This window comes from Salmo salar, chromosome ssa06 (assembly GCF_905237065.1).
Source record: "Salmo salar chromosome ssa06, Ssal_v3.1, whole genome shotgun sequence".
NCBI lineage: Eukaryota > Metazoa > Chordata > Actinopteri > Salmoniformes > Salmonidae > Salmo > Salmo salar.
The window spans coordinates 71,798,716-71,810,959 of record NC_059447.1 but is presented as its reverse complement, the minus strand read 5'-3'; the positions used below and the strand labels follow the sequence as shown (position 1 = coordinate 71,810,959).

At 45.9% G+C, this 12,244-nt stretch overlaps 1 protein-coding gene and 1 non-coding gene across 6 annotated transcripts in view; one reads left to right on the top strand and one right to left on the bottom strand.

The window, feature by feature from the left end:
• LOC106607985 (SAM and SH3 domain-containing protein 1) overlaps positions 1 to 12,244 on the bottom strand; it is a 316,859-nt gene that overhangs the window by 112,259 nt on the left and 192,356 nt on the right. The gene's annotated exons all lie outside the window — the stretch shown is intronic.
• On the top strand, positions 9,818 to 9,891 carry trnas-uga (transfer RNA serine (anticodon UGA)). Its single transcript has one exon. It is a non-coding gene; the product is annotated as a tRNA-Ser (tRNA).

Genomic DNA, 12,244 nt, shown 5'->3' with positions numbered 1-12,244 from the left:
GTCTGTCTTTGCTTGAGCAAACTCATATTTTCATTGTGATATCAACAAGTGTGTTCTATCTGCCTATCTCCAAGGTTACAGAGAGAGCTTGGTTATTTGAACCCTTGCTCTGATCACCAACAGGTCCATGTCAGAAGTGGTTAAATCTGCCTCTGTCTTGATAAATCTCTTCTACATTAATGCGTTTCCATTGGCGATGGTTCCCCCTCATTATGAGCTAGCGGGAGCCCTGTCTGTCTGAACATCTCACCTATTTAACACAGAGCCATCAGCTCCCACAACAGCCCTGTTACATACTGTCTAGAACTTTCTATCTCTCTCTTTCACTCACTCACTCAATCACTCACTCACTCACTCACTCACTCACTCACTCACTCACTCACTCACTCACTCACTCACTCACTCACTCACTCACTCACTCACTCACTCACTCACTCACTCACTCACTCACTCACTCACTCACTCACTCACTCAATCCCTATCTCTCTCTTTTTTAAACTCAGTCTTTCTGTCCCTCTCTCTGTTTCTCTCTCAATCTGTCTCTCTCTCTCCCTCTCAGCCCCTGCCTCTTTCACCAGCCCAGTTTTTGGCATAGCAAACATATACCCGCACTCACTGACCAGGCTAATTTTCCTAAGGAGTCAAGCAGAACAGTGTGGTCAGTGGTGATTATTGTTGAGGGTTTAATGTGAGAAGAGGCCGCAGGACAAGGGGATACAGCGCCGACCAAACCCCAGGTAATGAGGCTCCTCTCCCCCCTACAGCTGGCCAGCTGCCCCCCTAACCCTCTGGAGTTGCTGTATCGCAATTTTAGTTTATTTGTTGTTGGCATTTTGTATTTTTTATCCTTTCTGGGGGCTTAAGAACATTCGAACCATGACAGAGCCAGACATAGGAGCCAGGCTGCCAGGTAAGGAACACTGTCTCCCCCTGTCTTCTCCTGTGTGTCACTGGATAGTCATGGGCTACATCAAGCTGACTGCCAGCCAAATACAGAGCCAGGGAGGCTGAGATGATGGAGGAACGGCTAGAGAGATGAAGGGAGGGAGAATGAGTAAAGGAGGGATGGAGGAGAGATTAGAGGAACCACTGGAATGGAGAGATGGAGAATGAGGAGGGAAGAATCCCTGGAGAGTGTTCTGTGTTGTGGCCTTTACACACACACACACACACACACACACACACACACACACACACACACACACACACACACACACACACACACACTATTTGTGAATTGATTTTTCTGCTGGGGGGCTGGAGCTGAGCACCCTGCTGAAAACTGAGAGATCCAGGTCCTATGGCTAGGAGGAGCTGGCACCTGGCCCAGCTAAATGAACCATCTCTCTCCACTCTCTTTCCCTTCCACTCTCCACTAGTCCTCCCTTCCTCCGTCCCTCTTTTTCTCCCCTCTCCCTCTCACTCTCCCCTCTTTGACTTTGCAGTGAGATGGTAGGTGGTTTACTTTACTACTGTATAGGATTATGAGGTTATTAACTCAGGGGCATAAGGTCAATGTAACACGGACTCACTAGACGCTACTGACAAGAGCGAGAGGAACCTGACCTTGCTGGACCAGGGTCTCAATGTGCCTCATCCTCTCTTTTCTCTCTGAGATGAGAAGCCTTCTTAGAAAAGTACGCAACCAAATAGTCAAGTTTGTAGGATCTAGAGAAACAGCTGTTTCAAAGAAAGGTTTGAATTATCTCTTTGAATAGGAGACAAGAAAGGGACGTTAGGAGAGGAGTGAGACATTAGGAGAGGAGTGGGACGTTAGGAGAGGAGTGAGACATTAGGAGAGGAGTGGGACGTTAGGAGAGGAGTGGGACGTTAGGAGACCAGTGGGACGTTAGGAGAGGAGTGGGACGTTAGGAGAGGAGTGGGACGTTAGGAGACCAGTGGGACGTTAGGAGACCAGTGGGACGTTAGGAGACCAGTGGGACGTTAGGAGACCAGTGGGACGTTAGGAGACCAGTGGGACATTAGGAGAGGAGTGCGACATTAGGAGAGGAGTGGGACGTTAGGAGAGGAGTGGGACGTTAGGAGACCAGTGGGACGTTAGGAGACCAGTGGGACGTTAGGAGAGGAGTGGGACGTTAGGAGAGGAGTGGGACGTTAGGAGACCAGTGGGACGTTAGGAGACCAGTGGGACGTTAGGAGACCAGTGGGACGTTAGGAGAGGAGTGGGACGTTAGGAGAGGAGTGGGACGTTAGGAGAGGAGTGGGACGTTAGGAGACCAGTGGGACGTTAGGAGAGGAGTGGGACGTTAGGAGAGGAGTGGGACGTTAGGAGACCAGTGGGACGTTAGGAGACCAGTGGGACGTTAGGAGACCAGTGGGACGTTAGGAGACCAGTGGGACGTTAGGAGACCAGTGGGACATTAGGAGAGGAGTGCGACATTAGGAGAGGAGTGGGACGTTAGGAGAGGAGTGGGACGTTAGGAGAGGAGTGGGACGTTAGGAGACCAGTGGGACGTTAGGAGAGGAGTGGGACGTTAGGAGAGGAGTGGGACGTTAGGAGACCAGTGGGACGTTAGGAGACCAGTGGGACGTTAGGAGACCAGTGGGACGTTAGGAGACCAGTGGGACGTTAGGAGACCAGTGAGACATTAGGAGAGGAGTGCGACATTAGGAGAGGAGTGGGACGTTAGGAGAGGAGTGGGACGTTAGGAGAGGAGTGAGACATTAGGAGACCAGTGGGACGTTAGGAGAGGAGTGAGACGTTAGGAGACCAGTGGGACGTTAGGAGAGGAGTGAGACATTAGGAGAGGAGTGGGACGTTAGGAGAGGAGTGGGACGTTAGGAGAGGAGTGGGACGTTAGGAGAGGAGTGGGACGTTAGGAGAGGAGTGGGACGTTAGGAGAGGAGTGGGACGTTAGGAGAGGAGTGGGACGTTAGGAGACCAGTGGGACGTTAGGAGACCAGTGGGACGTTAGGAGAGGAGTGGGACATTAGGAGAGGAGTGGGACGTTAGGAGACCAGTGGGACGTTAGGAGACCAGTGGGACGTTAGGAGAGGAGTGGGACGTTAGGAGACCAGTGGGACGTTAGGAGACCAGTGGGACGTTAGGAGAGGAGTGGGACATTAGGAGAGGAGTGGGACGTTAGGAGACCAGTGGGACGTTAGGAGACCAGTGGGACGTTAGGAGAGGAGTGGGACATTAGGAGAGGAGTGGGACATTAGGAGACCAGTGGGACGTTAGGAGAGGAGTGAGACATTAGGAGAGGAGCGGGACGTTAGGAGAGGAGTGGGACGTTAGGAGACCAGTGGGACGTTAGGAGACCAGTGGGACATTAGGAGAGGAGTGGGACGTTAGGAGACCAGTGGGACGTTAGGAGACCAGTGGGACGTTAGGAGAGGAGTGAGTGGGACGTTAGGAGAGGAGTGGGCGTTAGGAGAAAGGAGTGGGACGTTAGGAGACCAGTGGGACGTTAGGAGACCAGTGGGACGTTAGGAGAGGAGTGAGACATTAGGAGAGGAGTGGGACGTTAGGAGACCAGTGGGACGTTAGGAGACCAGTGGGACGTTAGGAGAGGAGTGGGACATTAGGAGAGGAGTGGGACGTTAGGAGAGGAGTGAGACATTAGGAGACCAGTGGGACGTTAGGAGAGGAGTGAGACGTTAGGAGAGGAGTGGGACATTAGGAGACCAGTGGGACGTTAGGAGAGGAGTGGGACATTAGGAGAGGAGTGGGACGTTAGGAGAGGAGTGGGACGTTAGGAGAAATTTGGAGTGTGTGTGTGTGTTTAGATGGATGGGATGGATCCCTCTCTGGCACTGAGCCCTGAGGCTGATGGAGGACCGACGTAACCGGCGTAACCACTGCAACAGAAACAATAACATCTCCTCTGTTATGAACACTTGACATATTTTTATCATGAGTGGAAAAATCTCAATCTCTGGGTCGTGCTACGAAATGGGTGCCTTTTGGACATGCAAACTATTCAGAAATTAACTTTAAAATATCTATTCTTTCAACATTAATTTGCATGTAGGACATGTTTAGCCTACGGAAAAACACTTTTTCCCATCTCAGGCTTTAAAATCCTATGAACCAAGAGCATTTTATCTGCACTTTTACCACACTGTCAGTCAACCCTGTTACAGACACTTATGTAACTAACTATTATTTAAAAGAATGTTTAAGGTAAATCAAACATTTTCTCACTGTTTAAGTATCCCTTGTACAAATACACTCACATATGCTGTAATATCAAACTGATACAGTTACCTCTAAAACAGGGTTGACGATAAAAGGGGTGAGGTTTTAGGTGAAGACTCCTCATCTGGTGAAGAGCGCGGGACCACATGGTGTTCTTGAAATAAGGAATTATACAATTGTTCCACGCATAATGAATGTTTAATCAAATTCAAGCTTTCCTAAGATGAATTGAGCAAACAGAGTTGACTTGTTGAGCTCAACCACCTCAGTCAAAGATCGATAAAACAGTTAGAAAAAGACCATGCTGTTCAAAAGACCCAAACGATGACCCCTGCTGTGAATCATTTAACTTGTTGGGATGTACATTATTTTAAAGGGGTAAATTGTTTGCATGACAGGATTTACCTTAGAATGAGGGACAGATGTAAATACAACACTAATCACATTCATATAAATAGCAATCTTCAGAAATGACTTTGTCAAAGCAGCAAAATAACTAGGTCTTTGAAATGATGTTGAATCTTGGACACGTTATGGGATTAAGTGGGTTGAAATCTTCCTCGAAGTGACACATGGTTGACGAAGGGACATGACAAATTAATGCATTTTGGCACTTTAGCAAGCCTTTATTCATTTATTGAATTCTCTATTTGGTCTATGTTAAAGTGCACTTCATTAAATATAACAGGCTTTTAAAATACAATATTGGTGCATAATTTCTACTTAAAATATCAAAGGGCACCCTTTTTGTGGAAAGACCCCTCTACAGCTCACTCTAATGGTAATGTGTCTTCACCTGATCTAATACAATGTTAAGTGACCCAATCCGATGAATCATAAGAAAAACAAGGTATATAAATACAGGTTCGTATTTAAGTAATTGGGACAGACTACGCATGCATGTATGCCCGCCTTTCTGGCTGCAGCACGATGCCTGATCTGAATATTAATGTCCAATGACGTGGCTTGCAGAGGACTGCACAAAACCAGCCTATAGTCTCAATGACTGTGAAACACACAAAATCATATGCACTGCAACTGTGTTTCACCCAAACCCAAGGAACTATTAAAACACCCACACCAGTAGAAATCCCCTTTTTCCAGCTGAAAGACGATGGCCAGAGCTTACCCATGATGTTGCACAACAATTTAAGTAAGTAAGTCATTGATTAAGTCAAAGTATGATATATTTGGGCTTGAAGTGACTTATCCAAACTGCACCTCTGTGTGAATGCAATATATTTTCCTATGATATGACAAACTAATTATTATCAGCCTACATTTCATTTCAAGGCTGGGTTTAATTTGAATGTTACCACACATCAGAATGGAACTGTTTATTAATCAGAAACAGTTGCAAAGTTCTTCCTCTTTGTGACTGAAATGAGCCAAACAGCCTTGTGTCCACTTGGCCGTCTGACCCATGGAGCACATTAAAATAGGGGGTGAAAATAATCATAATCAATTGAATATATTTGTACATTTTCACTTATTTTTTAGTTAGCCTGTAAAAAAAATATTTAAAAAATAAATATACTGTATACACTGAACATAAATATAAATGCAACATGCTTCAATTTCAAAGATTTTATTGAGTTACAGTTCATATAAGGAAATCAGTCAATTTAATGTGAATGTATAACAGCCAGCAAACCAGGAAGATTCCCAGAACATTAGCTAAGATTCCTATTATGTTCTATACTGAACTAAAATATAAATGCAAGATTTTACCGATTTACAGTTCATATAAGGAAATCAGTCAATTGAAATGTATTAATTAGGCCCTAATCTATGGGTTTCACATGACTGGGAATACAGATAGTTGGTCACAGATACCTTTTGCCTCATGCAGCACGACACATCTCCTTCGTATAGCTTTCCTGTGGAATGTTGTCCCACTCCTCTTCAATGGCTGTTCGAAGTTGCTGGATATTGGCGGGAACACGCTGTCGTACACGTCGATCCAGAGCACCCCAAACATGCTCAATGGGTGACACAGGATCTCGTCACAGTATTTTTGTGATTTGAAATTGCTATATATAAAATGCAATTGTGTTTGTTGTTCGTAGCTTATGCCTGCCCATACCATAACCCCATCGCCACCATGGGGCACACAGCAAACCTCTCGCCCACACAACTCCATAAATGCTGTTTGCCAACTGCCCAGTACAGTTGAAGAGTACACTGGGACACTTCTCCAGTGTGCCAGTGGCCATCCAAGGTGATTATTCGCCCACTGAAGTTGATTATGACACCAAACTACAGTCAGGTCAAGACCCTGGTGAGAACAAGCATACAGATGAGCTTCCCTGAGACGGTCTCTGACAGTTTGTGCAGAAATTCTTTGGTTGTGCAAACCCACAGTTTCATCAGCTGTCCGGGTGGCTGGTCTCAGGATCCGCAGGTGAAGAAGCCAGATGTGGAGGTCCTGAGCTGGCGTGGTTACATGTGGTCTGCGGTTGTGAGGCCGGATCCAAATTTCCTTAAACAACATTGGAATTGGCGTATGGTAGAGAAATGAACATTAAATTCTCTGGCAACAGCTCTGGTGGACATTCCTGCAGTCAGCATACCAATTGCACATTCCCTCAAAACGTGAGACATCTGTGGCATTGTGTTGTGTGACAAAACTGCACATTATAGTGACCTTTTATTGTCCTCAGCACAAAGTGTACCTGTGTAATGATCATGCTGTTAAATCTGCTTCTTGATATGCCACACCTGTCAGGTGGATGAATTATCTTGGCGAAGGAGAAATGCTCACTAACAGGGATGTGAACAAATTCGTGCACAAAACTTGAGAGAAATACAGTGCCTTCGGAAAGTTTTCAGACCCCTTGACTTTTTCCACATCAGGTTATGTTACAGACTTATTCTAAAATTGATTAAATATTCGGTATTCAGACCCTTTGCTATGAGACTCGAAATTGAGCTCAGGTGCATCCTGTTTCCATTGATCATCCTTGAAATGTTTCTACAACTTCATTGGACTCCACCTGTCCAATTGTCCAATTGATTGGACATTCAAAGGAATTGTCCGTAGAGCTCCGAGACAGGATTGTGTCAAGGCACAGATCTGGAGAAGGGTACCAAAACAATCCTATAGCATTGAAGGTCCCCAAGAACACAGTGGCCTCCATCATTCTTAAATGGAAGATGTTTGGAACCACCAAGACTCTTCCTAGAGCTAGCCGACTGAACAAACAGAGCCATTGGGGGAGAAGGGCCTTGGTCAGGGAGGTGACCAAGAACCCAATGGTCAGTCTGACAGAGCTCTAGAGTTCCTCTGTGGAGATGGGAGAAGCTTCCAGATGGTCAACCATCTCTGCAGGTAGAGTGGGCTCCTCAATAAAAGGCACATGACAGCCAGCTTCGAGCTTACCTAAAGGCACCAAAAGACTCTCAGACCACACACCATGACAAACAGGATTCTCTGATCTGATGAAACCAAGATTGAACTCTTTGGCCTGAATGCAAAGCGCCATGTCTGGAGGAAACCTGGCACCATCCCTACGGTGAAGCATGGTGGTGGCAGCATCATGCTGTGGATATGTTTTTCAACGGCAGGGACGGGGAGACTAGTCAGGATCGAGGCAAAGATGAATGGAGAAAAGTACAGAGAGATCCTTGATGAAAACCTGCACCAGAGCGCTCAGGACCTCAGACTGAGCCGAAGGTTCACCTACCAACAGGACAATGACCCTAAGCACACAGCAACGACAACGCAGGAGTGGCTTCGGGATAAGTCTCTGAATGTCCTTAAGTGGCCCAGCCAGAGCTCGGACTTGAACCAGATCGAACATCTCTGGAGAGACCTGAAAATAGCTGTGTAGCAACGCTCCCCATCCAACCTAACAGAGCTTGAGAGGATCTGCAGAGAGGAATGGGATAAGAAGAAGAGACTTGCTTGCGCCAAGAAACACGAGCAATGGCCATTAGACCGGTGGAAATCTGCCCTTTGGGCTGATGAGCTCTATTTTGAGATTTTTGGTTCCAAATGCTGTGTCTTTGTGAGACGCAGAGTAGGTCAACAAATGATCCCCGCATGTGTGGTTCCCACTGTGAAGCATGGAGGAGGAGGTGTGATGGTGTGGGGTGCTTTGCTGGTGACACTGTCTGTGATTTACTTAGAATTCAAGGCACACTTAACCAGCATGGCTACCACAGCCATCCCATCTGGTCTGAGCTTAGTGGGACTATCATTTGTTTTTCATCAGGACAATACCCAACACACCTCCAGGCTGTGTAAGGGATATTTGACCAAGAAGGAGAGTGATGGAGTGCTGCATCAGATGACCTGGCCTCCACAATTACCCAACCTCAACCCAATTGAGATGGTTTGGAATGAGTTGGACCGCAGAGTGAAGGAAAAGCAGTCAACAAGTGCTCAGCATATTTGGGAACTCCTTCAAGACTGTTGGAAAAGTAATCCAGGTGAAGCTGGTTGAGAGAATGCCAAGAGTATACAAAGCTGTCATCAAGGAAAAGGGTGTCTACTTTGAAGAATCCAAAATCCAAAATATATTTTTATTTGTTTAAGACTTATTTTGGTTACTACATGATTCCAAAAGCTATTTCATAGCTTTGATATCTTCCCTATTATTCTACAATGTAGAAAATAGTAACAAAATAAAGGGGAAAAACCCTTGAATGAGTAGGTGTGCCCAGACTTTTGACTGGTACTGTACGTAAATATGATATTTCAGATTTTGTGTGTAGACTGATGAAAAAGTCAAGGGGTCTGAATACTTTCTGAATGCACTGTCAGATTTTTGTGCATATGGAACATTTCTGGGATCTTTTATTATAGCTCATGAAACATGGGACCAACACCTTACATGTTACGTTTATATTTTGTTCAGTATATCTGACCCATTTATAAATGGTATAATTGCGTGACATGATAGCATTTTGCAAACCCGCACCCCCGCTCACCCCATGATGAATGGTTATGCCCAATTTTACTTTACTACACGCTCCACTGCTTTGATTGGTATAAAGTTAGCTAGAAACCACAAGTGTCTATCCAGATAATGAAAAGGCACCTACAAAATAACATTTAAGGAACTTATTCACCTTATTTACGAACCCATAAACAAAACAATGTCAGAACGTTCTGTTTTGACTTCCACTGCGGCGTTCTTGCATTAGCCAATAAGACAATAACTTAGAATTCACAACCATGAGCAAGAAGACTTGTGTGACTTTCCTTTAACATTGTACAGAAATAATGAGGTGAATACTTACATGACATTTGCGGTGTGTATGATCATGACCAAAGTCATTCTAGTCTATTATTTCACTTCCACTGTGAGAACCATGAGCATGGACTGACTTGGCTTAGCTGTACCACAGCCGAAGCTTGCCAGCAGCCGACCTACCAAAGATTGCACCGTGTCCATTACAATGTAGAAAAATGCATATCAGCTTTCAATAGTTATCCATATTACCGGAGCTTCATCTTATTCTAACTATTTCTATGGCAGATTTGCGGTTGCAATTTATGGAAGACGCCAAAACTTTTGAGATAACAATAAATGGCGAAGTCTAAGATAGGCCTGTGGTTTCCATCTGTGGCAAAGTCTTCCTTAAATCAATGCAGCTCCAGAACCAGCCATAGAGCCTTGGCTAATGTGGCTGAGCCATAGAGCCTTGGTCCCATGTGGCTCAGTTGGTAGAGCATGGTGTTTGAAACACCAGGGTTGTGGGTTCGATTCCCACGGGCGACCAGTATGGGGGGAAAAAAATGTATGAAATGTATGCATTCACTACTGTAAGTCGCTCTGGATAAGAGCGTCTGCTTAATGACAAAAAATGTAAATGTCTAATGTTCTGAATACGGCATAGTAAAAAACTGCAACAACAGAAAACATTAGCTAGCTGGATTAGGTTAGCAATATAGGTAGCTAGCTAAAGGGAAAGGGGGATACCTAGTCAGTTGTACAACTGAATGCATTCAACTGAAATGTGTCTTCCGCATTTAACCCAACCCCTCTGAATCAGAGCTAGATAAGGCTAGCATGCTAGCTAGCTACGCTGTCAGTGCCCTATTTGTTGATGTTTATCAACTCCACGTGGAAATTGCCACATAGCCTTCGTCATTCTTCGGAGGTGGATCCTAAATGTGCATTTCCTCTCTAGGACAGGAAATTACATCGAAATAGTGGCGGCAACTTCCTCCTGGGGGGTTCTTTAAATCAAAACTGCTATGCACACAAGTCTCAAGAGTAAGGCATCTCAGCCGGTCTATACTAGACCTAAACCTTGTCCAGACCAATGCAGCCAAGCCTAAATCCAGCCCTGTTCCAGCCACACCCAGATTGAATGGCATGAGAGAGGGAGGGAGAAAGAGAATGTGATGGAATCATGTAGGATAGGATGGGGCAGTCCTGGAGCAGCAGCACCCTCTGGGGCTAGGGATAGGAAGTACAGGAACCAGTCACACAAGCGTTTCTTAACCTTTATTTAACTAGGCAAGTCAGTTAAGAACAAATTCTTATTTACAATGACAGCCTACTGGGGAACAGTGGGTTAATTGCCTTGTTCAGGGGCAAAACAACATATTTTTCCCTTGTCAGCACAGGGATTTGATCCACCAATCTTTCAGTTACTAGCCCAACACTCTAACCACTAGGGTACCCGCCTCCCCCAAGCATGAAGTGGAGTGGAGAATAGTGGAGAAGCAGAGTACTGCTGTTCAGTTTACACACCTTACACTTTAGAAACCAGAAAAGCAACATTTGTTGACTTATTCATTTTGGCCACTTGAGCCCCACCCACACAAATACACACACACAAACACACACACACGCACACATTCCGCAGTTTAACATAGTCACGGATAACATTCTTGCTATGAAAGATGGCTGTGGTCTCTCCATTAATGTTTCCATGGTTTGCAGCTGTCGTAGGAAAAGAGAACCATTCAATTCATTTGAGAAATGACTGTGTTTGGTTGAGTCAGAGGCTGGGGCTGAGGGCTGAGGGTTGAGGGCTGAGGGCTGAGGGTTGAGGGCTGAGGGGAGGATGGCTGAGGGCTGAGGGGTTGAGGGTTGAGGGGAGGATGGCTGAGGGCTGAGGGTTGAGGGTTGAGGGGAGGATGGCTGAGGGTTGAGGGTTGAGGGCTGAGGGTTGAGGGCTGAGGGGAGGATGGCTGCACCCTGCTCCCTGGCAGAGCTCCATGGAGGCGCTACGGACCAGAGCCTCGTGACTATAGCCTCCTCTACCCCCCCCTTTCTATATAACATCAGCCTCCTCTACCCCCCCTTTCTATATAACATCAGCCTCCTCTACCCCCCCCCCCTTTCTATATAACATCAGCCTCCTCAGCTTCTCCTCTCTTTCTATATAACATCAGCCTCCTCTACCCCCCCTTTCTATATAACATCAGCCTCCTCTACCCCCCTTTCTATATAACATCAGCCTCCTCAGCCTCTCCTCTCTTTCTATATAACATCAGCCTCCTCAGCCTCTCCTCTCTTTCTATATAACATCAGCCTCCTCAGCCTCTCCTCTCTTTCTATACAACATCAGCCTCCTCAGCCTCTCCTCTCTTTTTATATAACATCAGCCTCCTCTACATCCACCTCTTTCTATATAACATCAGCCTCCTCTACCCCCCCTTTCTATATAACATCAGCCTCCTCTACCCCCCCCTTTCTATATAACATCAGCCTCCTCAGCCTCTCCTCTCTTTCTATATAACATCAGCCTCCTCTACCCCCCCTTTCTATATAACATCAGCCTCCTCAGCCTCTCCTCTCTTTCTATATAACATCAGCCTCCTCAGCCTCTCCTCTCTTTCTATACAACATCAGCCTCCTCAGCCTCTCCTCTCTTTTTATATAACATCAGCCTCCTCTACATCCACCTCTTTCTATATAACATCAGCCTCCTCTACCCCCCTTTCTATATAACATCAGCCTCCTCTACCCCCCCCTTTCTATATAACATCAGCCTCCTCAGCCTCTCCTCTCTTTCTATATAACATCAGCCTCCTCTACCCCCCCTTTCTATATAACATCAGCCTCCTCAGCCTCTCCTCTCTTTCTATATAACATCAGCCTCCTCAGCCTCTCCTCT